Source organism: Homalodisca vitripennis, chromosome 1 (assembly GCF_021130785.1).
Source record: "Homalodisca vitripennis isolate AUS2020 chromosome 1, UT_GWSS_2.1, whole genome shotgun sequence".
NCBI classification, from domain to species: Eukaryota; Metazoa; Arthropoda; class Insecta; order Hemiptera; family Cicadellidae; genus Homalodisca; species Homalodisca vitripennis.
Window position 1 is genome coordinate 94,683,997 of NC_060207.1, and position 14,092 is coordinate 94,698,088.

A 14,092-nucleotide genomic window follows, 5' to 3' on the forward strand; every position below is an offset into this window, starting at 1 on the left:
TAATATCCATAATACACTAAATAGCACCATATATACTAAAAATCAGATAATATAATATTTTCATCACAGTACACTACTATGTTTCGAAATGATTGGAATTTCCCTTTTCTACACATATTCCCTTGGATATTTTGAGATCTACATATATTTTTCATTTTTCTCCACAAAAAGATTAATTTTAAAGCTGCCTGGAAAGTATTTTAAAATTATTTAACTATAGCCATATTGGCCAGTCGATTCTTATCAACGAACATTATTTTATTTTTTGAATTGATTGTCACGAATCAATATCTCCATGACATCAACTTCATGAACACGAGAGGCTGCTCCCCCTTTACAATACCTGATTTTATCTAAAATAACACATTAACTATAATATAGTTTAATTGGTCGTTCCTATCAAATGCTTACAATGTTGACAGTAATATAGAATTTATTTATATCCTTATAAGGCATTTTAGGCAATAGAACACCCAACAGCTGAACCTTGCTTGGCAAAATAGTTTATATTTTACATGTTCCTTTTAACATGCAAATAATTATACAGTTTTAAAGTTGCTTGCAAGCTATCTAAAGGATTACTTTCGTATCTACCTAATTTTACATTTTTGATTTGTATGATTTTCGATATTAAAACGCATGTGCAGCTAAACATTATTGTGACAATGAACTCGTTTTATTAGTTAAATATTTACAGATAAGAATTAATATTTTAATTAATTTTATAAAACATAAATCAATATAATTAAACCTAAATATGAAATAAAGAGATATAACGGCTCAAGGTACCTAATTGAAAAACTAAAAAAATACAATTTACTTAATCAGTAAGAGTAATACAGTTATTTAATTTAAATACATATAATTCCAGAAATACAAGGACGGTTAGATAAGTATAGTAAATTTGTATGAAAAACCTTGAAGTTTTCGGAACCTACACTGTTTCTAGTAAACCCGATATTCCTACGGATATTACAGCAAGTTTCGAATGGTAGCTGTTATTAGTTGACTGTTGGCAGCCAGCTGAAGTGGTAACTGCGTTAGTTCCTTAGGATGGAGAAAAATGAATTTCGTGCGGTTATTACATAACATTATCATTTGAAGTTGCACAAATAAAAGAATAGTTGCACAAATCAAATCCGAGTTGCATGAAGTCCATGTGGGTTCTGTACCAACATTGAAGGCCATTTACTTTTGGGTCAATGAGTTTAAACATGGTCGAAGAAGCACGGAAGATGAAGGACACTTCGGTCGGCCCGTTGAAGTCACCACACAGGAAACCATTGGTAAGGTGCATGATATGGCAGTGGAAGATCAAACAACAGTGGATGAAAAGTGGGGAGAGTGCACCAAAGAAGATGAAGACTGTTTTGTCAGCTGGGAAGGTAATTGGCACTATATTTTGGGATTCCAAGGGTATAATCTTGATAGCTTGATAGGAAAAAGGTATATCCATAATTGGGCCCTATTATGCTGATCTGCTGGATCGTTTGAAACAGGAACGCATTGAAAAACGTCCAAGATTGGCACGGAAGAAGGTGCTGTTCACCAGGACAATGCTCCAGCCCACACAGCAGCTATCGCAATGGCAAAGTGCTCGATTTGGGATTCGAATTGGTTCCTCACCCACCCTATTACCAGACTTGGCTCCAAGTGAATTCTTCTCAAAAACATCATAATTTTGCTTTGTGGGAAGAAGTTTTCATTGAATAAGGAAGTGTTCGTCTCTGTGAGGCTATTTGTCAGAGTTTGAGAAAGCCTAATTTGACGATGGGTTGAAAAAGTTAAAAACTCGCTGGACCAAGTGTATAGCCTCGCAAGGAGATAAGTCGATAAATATAGTGAGTTTTTGTTCTTAAAACAATATTTTATTGTACTTTTACTAGACTTATCAAACCACCCTCGTAGAATATAAATTTGGTAACGTTGATAAAAACTTTAACCTCTTTGACTTAGTAAGTAAGTGGACGAAATATCGGTTCTTTGTTTAAAGTTTATTACTGAGGAATGCTACAATCCTAGAAACTCAGTGTTTTATTTTTGAAACATTAAATAAATATCTGAAATATCTATATATCTAGGCTGCTGGACTTTAATATGATATGAAGTATGAAAACAATATGAAAATATTTATTTTTGTTTCCAATTAATGTTGCAAAGTTTATGGCGATCATGACATTTTCCCATGACTGAACTAAAGATAATGTAACCTATCAATAGTTCAATATTTAGGGTAAAAAAGACTCGAATCTTCCTATCTAACTACATAACATTAGCTTGTTTTAACAACTATAAATTTGTTGGGTATTTTGTTTATAAACTATCACTAAACATTATTGGGATGTGGCGAATTAAATTGACGATTCTTAGAGAAATATTTTATATGCTGGTAAAGTCATACAATATGTAGTGTAGCCTACATCAAAATGTGTTTTCATTAATATATATTACTCTTACAGATAATGTAATAAAATACTAAACCAAACCCATTCTTTTCCTACATATATTTTTAGAAGTTTAAACTGGCCATAAATTACTCTACATGATTTATTTCATCAGAATAAATTAAATGACTAAATAAAATAGCAGAACAGCATAGTAATGAATTACTAAAACCAACTTTGCCTCGTTTTAAATAATATTTTAATAGTCAGACATTAAATTATTTTACAAACAGTGTTAAATTAGAGTCTTGGGACTTTTTAGACAAAAACCACGCTTCAAAATGTCTAGAAATTGTATATTTGTGCTAATGTGTGCAATTTATTAAAGTTTTTATCTATTTTAGTTTTTATACTTATTTGGTCGGTGTCATAACTAACATGGAATTTTCCCGATTCACACCGCATCAAAACATTTATCTCACAATTCAATTGTTTTATGTATTTCGGCATCGCTGTGGCGAGCCTTCTTCAGTCAACAAATATCAAACCGAAATTGCCAATAATACATATCTGATCAGGTGTTGAGTTGAAGGGCGGCGCATTAGACATATTGTAAATCTGTAACCAATATGACCAACAAGCTGCCAGCTTTTCGATAACTGACGCTGCCTGTTAAAGTTATCTTCTTTCTAAATATGCTGTGATAATACTATGAAACTTACGCAAGTACCTCATCTTTGTATAGTATACAAATTTAGATATCTAGCTAGGAGAATTTTGTTTTGTCCAATTCTGTTACACGTTTGAATGTGGAACTGTGTTCCGTTATGATATATTTTCTCATATCCTGACGTTTCGTGTGCATGATGTGTTCACCAACTAGTTATGCTCTACAGTATACTCTAGAGTATTATTAAACATTAAAAACAAGTATCCGCATTAAAAACTGAATCACGATATGAAGTTTCGTAGACTTCTCGGCCTAAACTACAGAGTGGAATCATGTCCTACACTGATCTAAAATAAACTCCTTCAATTTTGTATTTGTAATACTAGTGCAATACAAAAATAAAGTGTTTGCATTAAAAAATAAGTTCTGTCCTGATTTTATTTTTAATTTGAGTTGCTTCAGAATATTTATGAATATTCTTTCGAGTTAAAATCCCTGTAGTTGTGATGGTCATGACGATCAATCCTAGTAAATTTTAGGAAAATACCTTTTGTAAAGACTATATTGCCCAGAGCTTCTTCACTTCTATATGGGTTACACAACCATGCTTGAGAGCAATATCCGCCTTGACGCAACGAAATGTAATATTTTTATTGGTCATATTTGTTGTCTTAACATATTTATTGCCCACGTGTCTGTGACTGATAATTTAAATGAGTCAGGTCAAAACAATATGACCTGTGAAAAAATAGTGTTTTGAACTTTTAATCAATTTGATAACCTTTATTTCCAATTCCCACCAAATCTAGAGCGTCTGACGACTGTTTTCTTTCTTAACGGAAATCACTACACTAGAGTAAAGTGGGTTGTGTGACTGTACAGTCCCGAGTACTAGTATCTTAGAGTACTAGTGGTGAAAGTCGCCTCTGAATTTGAGAAAATATTTCCAAACACTTTGACCATTAGGACAATCGATTTATGAAATGTGGTTTTTGTTTCAGGCTGCTTGTTTTTAGTGACACAGAATCGCTGAATTTGTGTCAGATTGCTGGATTTCTAACACAATCAGTAATGTTAGACGTTTTGGTACCTAAGAAGAAGTTTTTTTATTAACCTTGTAATAGTATAGCAGTTTATCATTTTACTATATGCATCCAATATGTATTAATAATTTAAGTAGCGTATAATGAAACCTAATAATAAATATTTGTTAGGAGCATTTATAACGTTGTTATACATGTGGGTACGAAGTCTATGTTTATTTTCTCTTAAAAGATTACACGAAAGAATTCTACGACACAATAAGGAAAACCGATCGTATTTGTGACGAAATGCTTGTGACAAAATTGGTTTTTAACAACAAGCAGATGTTTGCCTAAATTAGAAGTCAATTCTGCTTGTTTGGTATGAGCTATAGAGCTTCTTTCGCTATAAAAGTTTCCAGTTTGACAAAAATTAAAAAAGAATTTATAATCAGAATATTGTAAACGTAATTACTTAGTTATTTAGATAGGTATGTTATGAATTATATAATGAACACCACGTGAAGATTATGGTTCACAGAGTTGGAAATTACCGCAATAGAGATTATCGTCTAATAATGACACCCACCACATGTTAATAAATTACTATATTTTCTTATTTGTATTGTTAAGTAGGGCATCTACATACAATAAACATTATTATGACTGTTTCATGACTAAATAATATCTGAAACAATAATAAATTAATGAGACATCGACACAAGGACTTCGACAAACATATCATAAATATCGAGTTATTTCTATTTGTTTTTGTTTATGCGAATGACTGATGATTAGTCATCAGGTTAACAGATATACCAAAACACACAAGACAATAAAGACATGAAATTTCATTTATTACCATGTTCAAATAATGTTGAGGTATAGTAATGGCTTTGACCTTTTGCAATTATGACCTTTTGTAATGAATGGCTTACTAAGGGGATTGTGTCGCAGACATTTTGTTCGGTAGAGCTAGTTCTGTTCTAGCATAGATAGGGCAACTATTCTGTCTTTTGATCCAAGTTTTAATCCTTTTAAATATTATAGTTATTTCATACTTTTCATGAATTAAATTTAAAATGCTGAGTTTTTTGTATTATTATACAGTTTTTTCAATATACCATAATTATGTTTGTTATCTGTAATATATCTATGATCCATGGTTCCTTCGTTTGCCACTAGTTGGTGTTCGACAACAACATTTCAAGAGACCTCAGATTTTAACATTGGGTGCAATTTCTCCTCAGAAGTATAATAAAAGGTAATGGCAAGGTAAATTAATAATTTAATAATAAATATTATGAATGACTATTAAATCAGTCTGTGACAGAGCTGATGCAACACACTGACACTGGTGCGGCGGATTATAGTATACTATAAATAGTTATGGAAGTACTTGTAACATGTACATACTTATAAAATTACCTAAAAAGTATTCCTAGTGACTAAAAATTAAAAAAATATATAAAGTAGAAAAAAATGTAGGCCCAAATACTGAACAGTAGTTCAAGATAATTCAGAGAATAGTACGAGAGCTATATGAATGTAGTGGTAGATTGTTTATGATAAAAAGACAAAATGTAATATTCATTTTCTTTTATTTGAGATTCGTTTAACATAAAGATGTATTCTTATAAAAGTAGGTCTAACTACTGTAAATAAACACCTCAAACCGAGATAGTGTGTAATGCATACATATGTTATGAAGTTAATGGCGAGAAGGATATAAAATTGTTAGAGAAACTATTTTGTGGAATCGAATTCATTTACATATTTTTTCGACCTTAGTTTATAATTCTATTAACACCTATTTTGTAAACACTATTTAAAATATACATCTATAGAAGAAAAAAGTCTACCTCCCCTTCACATACCTTGAAAAATCAGATGGCGAGTTTGGGTCTCTAAACCCATTAGTATCTAGTGCATATACTACTCTGCACAATTAATGTTCAAATATTTCATCTTGGTAGTTAGAAAAATGAGAATGAAACTGGAACTTTCCGGCGTCACTGATACAACTCTTCGTAGAATATGTGTGAAAGGGTTCCGCGAAACACTTGATTTTAATTTGTAGAAATCCGTGACGAGAGGTTCCTTGGTCTGTCTTTCTGGTAATAGCGTACCGCACACTGACGCAAGTTTTAGAGATATTCCTTCATCAATGAAATGGTCATTTATCCGTATAACCGTCTTGGCATGTTGGCGCTTGTTTCTACGTACCATACTGTAGTCTCATGCTATTTAAAACAATATTAGTCCATAATATTAATAAATAAATGTTTTCACAAATATAGTTTAATAGTGTATTGTGTCTAGAATGTACGGTTTAGTTTTACTTCTGTAGCATAAAGAATTTTTGATCGAATTAATACAAAAGTGTACTCGTTTCTGTAGTCTTTATACGTGATGTTTCTGAACAATTACCTGTATAACACCTATATGGAGCGTAATTCAGGAGTCAAAATTTTCTGTACTTTACCTTTACATTGGTATATTCCACAATTGTCTTATTTAGAAATACTGATTCACAGAATTGTGTTTTGATGCTAAAATTAACAAAAATGGCAACATTTGAGGTATGTATTTTATGTAGCAAATTGTACTTTGGCTATAAAAAAGTCCAAGAACTTCATGAGATAGTTTTGGGAGATGTCTTCTAGATTTCTACATTTACATAGATTTCGTAGAAAATTGCCTTAATGAAATCCCTCACAACAGATTACCAGGGATTTGCTTGTATTCTATCTTCGCCGGCCATTTTATATTTTCTTGCAGGGATCTGTATGGCAACAATTAAGTAAACGTATGTATCGTTCTACAGTTCGGGTTTCTACATCACATGTTTTACCAAATCCTATCAATGAGCAAAGGTATTACAGAAATTATACAACATTTAACATATAATACATTTGTATAACAGGGAATACCTAAATTGGCTGAGCGTTAGCGAAGATTTTCCGTCCCAACGTTATCTAGAGAACGAAATGATGAAATGTTGCATCATTTCCACATAAGCAACATCGAGTTCGATGATGATGGTGCACGTCATTCCGGAGGATTTGGCTGAGTTAGCGAAAACCTTTACATTGGTCTTATGGGTAACTACGGTGGCAAAGAGAAATCGCATAATAAATACATTTGTAAAAAACTGCGTTCACCATAATATGACATTTTAACATGTGACATAGTAACAAATGTAGCCACTGTAACTATTTGTATGATATCTCAAGAAAGAGTTCATTTCTAAAATTTTGCATGAAACTTTATCTTTACATAGACAAGAATGATTTTTATGATGGTGCATGTCTGTCCATTGGATTTGGCTGAGCGTTATTAAAGCCTACAAGTCATTACGTGTCTGTCTATTCGCAGGACATTTCAAGAATGAAATGAGCCATAAACCAAAATTGTGTGTCCTCATAACTTGTTTATTCTCAATAAATATTGATTGATTCGCAAAAAGTACTAATGAATTGAATATGTATCTATGTTTAAGTACTTATACAAACACATAGTTACTGTCTTAAACAGATCTTTAACTGTGCTTACTTTTGTGAAATGTCTGTATTTTTTCACTTAAATAGACAAAACTGTCTTTGAACTAGTTACGTAAAAGTGTATTTAAAGTCACCATCTGTAACCTCAACTAGAACTAATAAAAAGTGTTGAGGTTTTACTGTCGATACTGAATATTGTAGTGTAAAATAGCATGCAGTTGTACAAAACAACTTCAATATTTTTAGTAACCAAACAACTTTAATTGGTACATACTGAGTTTTTCCATGCACCACAACTTTGTTTGCACAAAGTCCTTCTCTAAAGGATTAAATCCTATTCTCTTAACCTTTTATTATAATTTACTTCAATTATGCTAAGAAAAGAATAGTGTTTGGTTTTGTTTCGAGATGACGTATGAAAAGTCCTGGGACATCGGGAAAGAATATGTGCACAGATTGTAATTTGATCAAATGCTTCTACACTAGATGAAATTTCCATAACTACAGAAATAGTAGTGAAGGTTTTTCTCATTTATACTAAGGTTCCTTCTAGGGGAAAGGCTCTGGATGCCTTAGAAATATGACGTGATACATTGAGAGGGACACATTTGTAGGGATATAATTTTCTTACAATGGCCATCACATATCTCAAAGATGGCAGTAATTCTTGTGTTAACGCTGGATTTCCTGGTGATATCCGTATTGGAGTTGCTGTTTTTGGAGAAATCGTTTTCCATTTTTTGTAAACTAATCTTCTGATTTGTTTAACAGGGTTGGAATGTGATAAGTGTTCTAAATAGAATTACATCATACGCTTTAATAAAAAGCTAATGCGAATACCCATAAGCTGTCATTTTAAAAATAATTCGTGGACGTTCAAGGATTTTGATGCAGTTATTCCTAACAATCATGACTATTTTATTGACTGCATTAGTTTTTATTGTCAGTTTGTACCTTTTAAATATAATTTAAGTGATACAAAAAGGTTTGAGATTTTCTATGTACTAAGTAATCAATAAAAATATCGAAAAAACTAAAAAGGGTTTGTATGGATATCAATCATACCTTTAAAATGAGACACATCCCATAATTTTACGACTAAAAATAAGAGCGTAAAGTATTGAAATTTCATTAGTCAAATTGGGTTAAGATTCAAATAGCCGACAGAACAGTGGGCTCTTAAATCCTTTTGTTTCTTTGTCTCCAGTAAATAGAATGAAATTCTTCCGTTTCAATCTTTCAGGTGAGGCAAGTCATTTCAGTTAACTTGGTTTGATTTAAGTTCATCTGGGCTGAGTTGCTGAAATCGTGTCCAATCATGATAGATACCAATTCGGTAATTATTAATGCTCACTGGATATTTATATATTTGTTGCGACATAAGTTTATTTAAATTGTAGATGTAAATGTAAACGTCTTCTCAGTGTTAAGTTCTACCGTGGTACATAAAGATCGTCAATTATTTATTATTTTCATAATGCCGAGCATTCACTGTACTCATTGTACATAGTGTTTATTGATACATTAGCTGGTATCAGCGGCTTTGCACGCAATTTTTATATTCGAAATCCTTATACAACTTAGTGAAAATAGAGTCCTATGACATTTATTAAACGTAAGAAGGTAAGGTATACAACAGATACATAATATTTTATTAATCGTGTTTAAGAGAATCATAGTTTAACCTGACCCGTACAAAATGTTTTTTACATGTAGGAGCATTTCTGGTTCACATTAATTATATTTTTGTCCTCATAGCTGAGTCTGCAAGAGAATACAAATACACAGGTCTCGGAAACCTACTTCGTTAAAAAAAAACGTGTACTTCTAGCCCTTGTCATATATTTCCGGTCTAAGATATTTCCAGCGCAATTGTGGAGGTTGCCATTTTATCCTGACGAAGAAAATATATACTTAGGACTAAGAAGCCTACTTCGGTTAAAAGGTGTTTACTTCAGGCCATTCCAATTCACCTAAGGTGCCACAGTTGTTTTGGTCGGTGCCTTATTGTCGCGGTCAAAATCTATATAGCCTATGTATATAGCTCTGAGAAATCTACTTCGGCCAAAAAGCGTCTATTTCCGGCTCTTGTAATTTACTTTCTGTTTAAGATATTTTAGTTTGCCTTGTTATCCCGATGAAGAATATATACATACGTACGTAGGACTAAGAAGTCTATTAAGGTCTAGGGGAAATCCTACCTAACTGCAATCTATCTTATGTATAATGGGAAAACATTTATTAAGTTCAAGTGACATTTCAAAATAATCTTTTATAAGGTTTAGCGTTATAGAAGTCTTGTTTTTCGGACTGTAGTCTAGGAAGAATGGATCGTTGAGGCATGTTGTTCATTTCACAGTTTTCCTTAATCCACTGTTAAAATGCCATATTACCATGTTAAGGAAGCCCTTAAGCTTAGAGTACCTTATGTGTAAACATTCACAGCTTTTTTCTTTAAGATTGGTTTTATAAAAGTGTTTAAATAGTATTTACAATGCATGCAATGTTCAAAATTCGTCACTGGCGCAGTCTGGAGTAAACTTTAGATATTAACTTTGTCTTTGCTACTTGCATTACACTACTGATCAAGCACTGTATACTTAATATTTAGTAAAATTTAAACGTAAACAATTCTGAATTTGATAACCTTCAGTTGAAAGTGTCAGCTAAATTTAGATATGAAACATAAATACTGTATTTTTCAGAATTCCAAAATGTTCCAGGTAAATTTTTCAATCTCTCTCTTCGTATAAACCTTCCTCAGATTTCAACGAATATTAAAAAAAAGGAAAAATAATAGTCGAATCGGTTCAGCTGTTCTTGAGATTAGCGCTTAGGAGCAGATGTTGCGATTAATTTTTATTTAGAAGATTATTGATATAATAACTGATGTTGGAATCGGACGATTTGAGTAGTAATATAAATTTAGTTCAGCATGACTTGCGATTGAAATGTATGACTGATTTATCCAAGTTGATTAGAGTATATTATGGTTGCGTTGAAACGAAATGAAAGAAATCGTGATTGTTTAATATAACTGCGTATCCATTTAATTTAGCAATATTTTCTAACCCAAAAAAGCTTTAGATTCCACCATTATTTCGGAAACAAAATGTGCTTAAAATATTTATCGTTATGACAGTGTACTTGCATTCGCTAGACTGTTGTGTAAGACCTAAACAAATAATTACTTGGTTGGGTTAATTGTTAGTTAGTGCTTAAATTGAGCTCAGTTTAGTAATCCAGCTCATTCGTGATTGTGTTAAAGGAAGGATTAGTAGGCCTATTTTTACTCAAACTGTGTTTAACAATAGGAGGATAAAAGGGTGAATCAAATATAGTGTTACGCAAGCTTTTGTATGTGATGATCACGCTTTTTGGGTGTAAGCCGATTCAAGTCACGTCGAGTTCGACTCAAATTAATTCACTCCGGGATTTTGTGGAGACTAAGTTGTGTGGTGTAACATTTGCAAACACAGTTGAGGCTTTTTATGCTGATTCGTCTAAATGTTTGGATTTAAAAAAAATATATAGAAATCCAACGTTACTTTAAAAGAGACAAAGTCTATGAACGTTCTGGGGACAATATACTCAGTGGAGCTAGTACGCGTTGTCACGTTCTGTTCTTAATGACGCTAATTTATTAACGCGGTCCAATTATGATGTAAATTAAAGACGCGGAAAACCTGATGGCACATCATGGTTAAGTTTTGTTTTGACGTAGGTGAACGATAACTGCTACAGACGCGGATCGAATTGATGAAAACTATGGATTTAGTGATTTGGTCTACTCTACAACAGAGAAAGCAAATTATGAAATTTAAAAAGTCGGTCAAGAGGCAATTTTAGGTTCTACTTATACACTTAATCCAAAAATGGCATCATCGGATAAATTAGCCTATTTCTCTCTTTTATGTGCACTACGCGGCGAACTACTTTAGTACATATAATAAATATAATGGTGTACAGATGGAGCTAAAAAAGGATACTGTCTGGTGTTTATATGATTCATAATCTTCTTTTTAGTCTTTATTTTTTTCAATTAAATTTTTAAAATTTTGGTTTTAAACATAGATTGAGAAATTATAAGAGAAAAGGAATACATATTTAAAGTTCTACTGTACCTATACAGCAATGAATGTCTATATTTGTTATTCGTGTCTCTCGCCTACGTTGGTTTTACTGTATGTTTTGAAATAATACAGAAATCCAATATAATTAAAAGAAGGGACAAAGTTTATAAACGTTTTGAAGACATATTATACTTAGTGGACAGTACGCGTTGATAGGATATACTATATTAAGAGCAAATTCAAGATCGATTCGGGTTCAAAAGATTTGATTTTGCTCACTTAATACCCATAGAACTTTTCAAATTCCTTATAACCATTAGCCTCTTTTTCACTTTCTTCAATAATTCTCAATTTCTTAGAGTTTTTTTTTTCAACTTTTCAACAGCCTAAGCCATTTTATACTTCCATGGATTGAACTAAAATTAGAAGTACGTTCAGCGGCACAAATCTGAATCAAGAAAAGTGAATGTTTGACTTTGGATGAAAAGGAATGGAGTCTTGAAGAATTTACAATTTTCATCAAAGCTGAAATAGATCGATTTGTTATAGACATTGATTTCAACAGTCTTAGCATGGCAGCCTATTATTAGCAGGAACTAATGATTTCCGAGGATATTTATTAGCTATTATTTATTATTAAATGCAAGGGGCACCTAGCGAATAGGTATGATGGTTAAAGCTTGAAGTGAGTTTCGTGAATCCAGAATCCTACTAAAGATATAAAGTTCCAATGTGCTGCTGCTTTCATTGGATCTTATCACGTAGGATTTGGATCTCCTAAAGAAGTCGAAAGCTTTTAGAAGCTAACCGATGCCAGGAGTCGGAATCTTCCGGAGGCCACCAAATTCCATTGGTCTAGAAGTCTTTGAGCCCGGAAACTGCAAGACATCGGGAATAATGCCGGGAGTTTACAGATGGAGGAAGTCAATTAATAGAGTTAGGGAGCTTCTCAATACTGAGTTATAACAAAAATTAGATTGAGAACACAGAGGCACCTAGAGTTATAATAATGTCAAAGAGGCTAGTAGCTCCAACTTAGCAGTAAATACTTCAAGAGGGAGTTAATTGTTAACAAAGCAACTTTCTTGTAGATTAGTGTGATTAGTCGCAAATCAGAGATTATAAAAAAGAACCTTGGACGTTAATCTCCTTGTCTTATATTTATGATGCTTGAAAATAAAACTGTTATGTAACAAATCTTGTTGAGTTGAAGGCTGGAATTCACAGCCTCGTGCATTCATTATTTTGTTATTATTATATATTTCATTGCATAAAATATATGATAAATATATGTGGATTAAGTTGATTTGAGAATTACGCTATAAATAGTGTGTGAAATTCGTTCTTACGAACGAGTAAGACTACTTATAAGTAAAATTCATAAAGCAAACCCAGCTTCTTAATATAGGTATTAAAAATTCAAGTATTTTCCGGATTGGACAGTTACCCAAAAGAGGTGAATGTTACGAGAATGTTCCAGATAAACGGGTCAACTTCCGATACTAAGGGATAATAGGTGAATAGCACCTTTGAGAAGAGAGCGGTCAAAAGTAGGATGGATCAGCTGTCTCCGCACGTTCTCATCTGAGCGGTGGATGAGGCACCGTGACCCTTCTCCACTCGGAATTAGCACCCCCTGGACATAGCACCCCCTCGCTAGTGACGTCATTTTGACGTCACGGAAGGGGGTGCTAAATCAGCGCAGTGGCCGCGTCCATGCCCTGAATAAGCACCCCCTTCGAGTAGGTTGGTCCTAGTTCAGCGCCTTGACCGTTTCCATATGCTGATTTAGCACCCCCCTTGAATCAGCGCTTATACCTTGTTGATGTGAAGAATAAGCACCTCCAACTGAATAAAACAATAAAACGCTAATCATATTGCGATTTGTTAATTGCTATGATTTGATCTTAGTATTAAAAAAACAAATAATTAATTACCTACTGTAAAAGATACTATGCATCCAATATGCTTACGTTAAAAATTAGGATCTAGACATTCAAATACAACTTTATTTTATAGTAAATTTAATTTTAATCCGTGGTAAAAACCACGCAGAGTGCTTGATATTGCTTACATCCTGTATGTGTAATAAATATACATGGTCAGAGATTCTATCAACCTCTTAACCTTTTTAAAAACCATTATCTGTATTATTTGTTTTGAATTTTGCGAAGACCAATCAAACTCGGGAAAACCTTGTACTGTGAAAGTGTAATTTTCCAAAGGCTAAGGATCAATGATTTTTAGGGACAGACTAATTTAAATAGTATGGTTCAAACACACTGGACAAAAAATTGCAAAATTTTGTAACGTTTACAAGAATCAATATCTGCTATCTACATCGTGTTTTTAGTTTGTAATGTAGTTTGTGCAAGACGATAATGTTCGTGAAGTTCACTGGATTCACCCACATCAGTTAGTTAAACTATAACCAACAAAA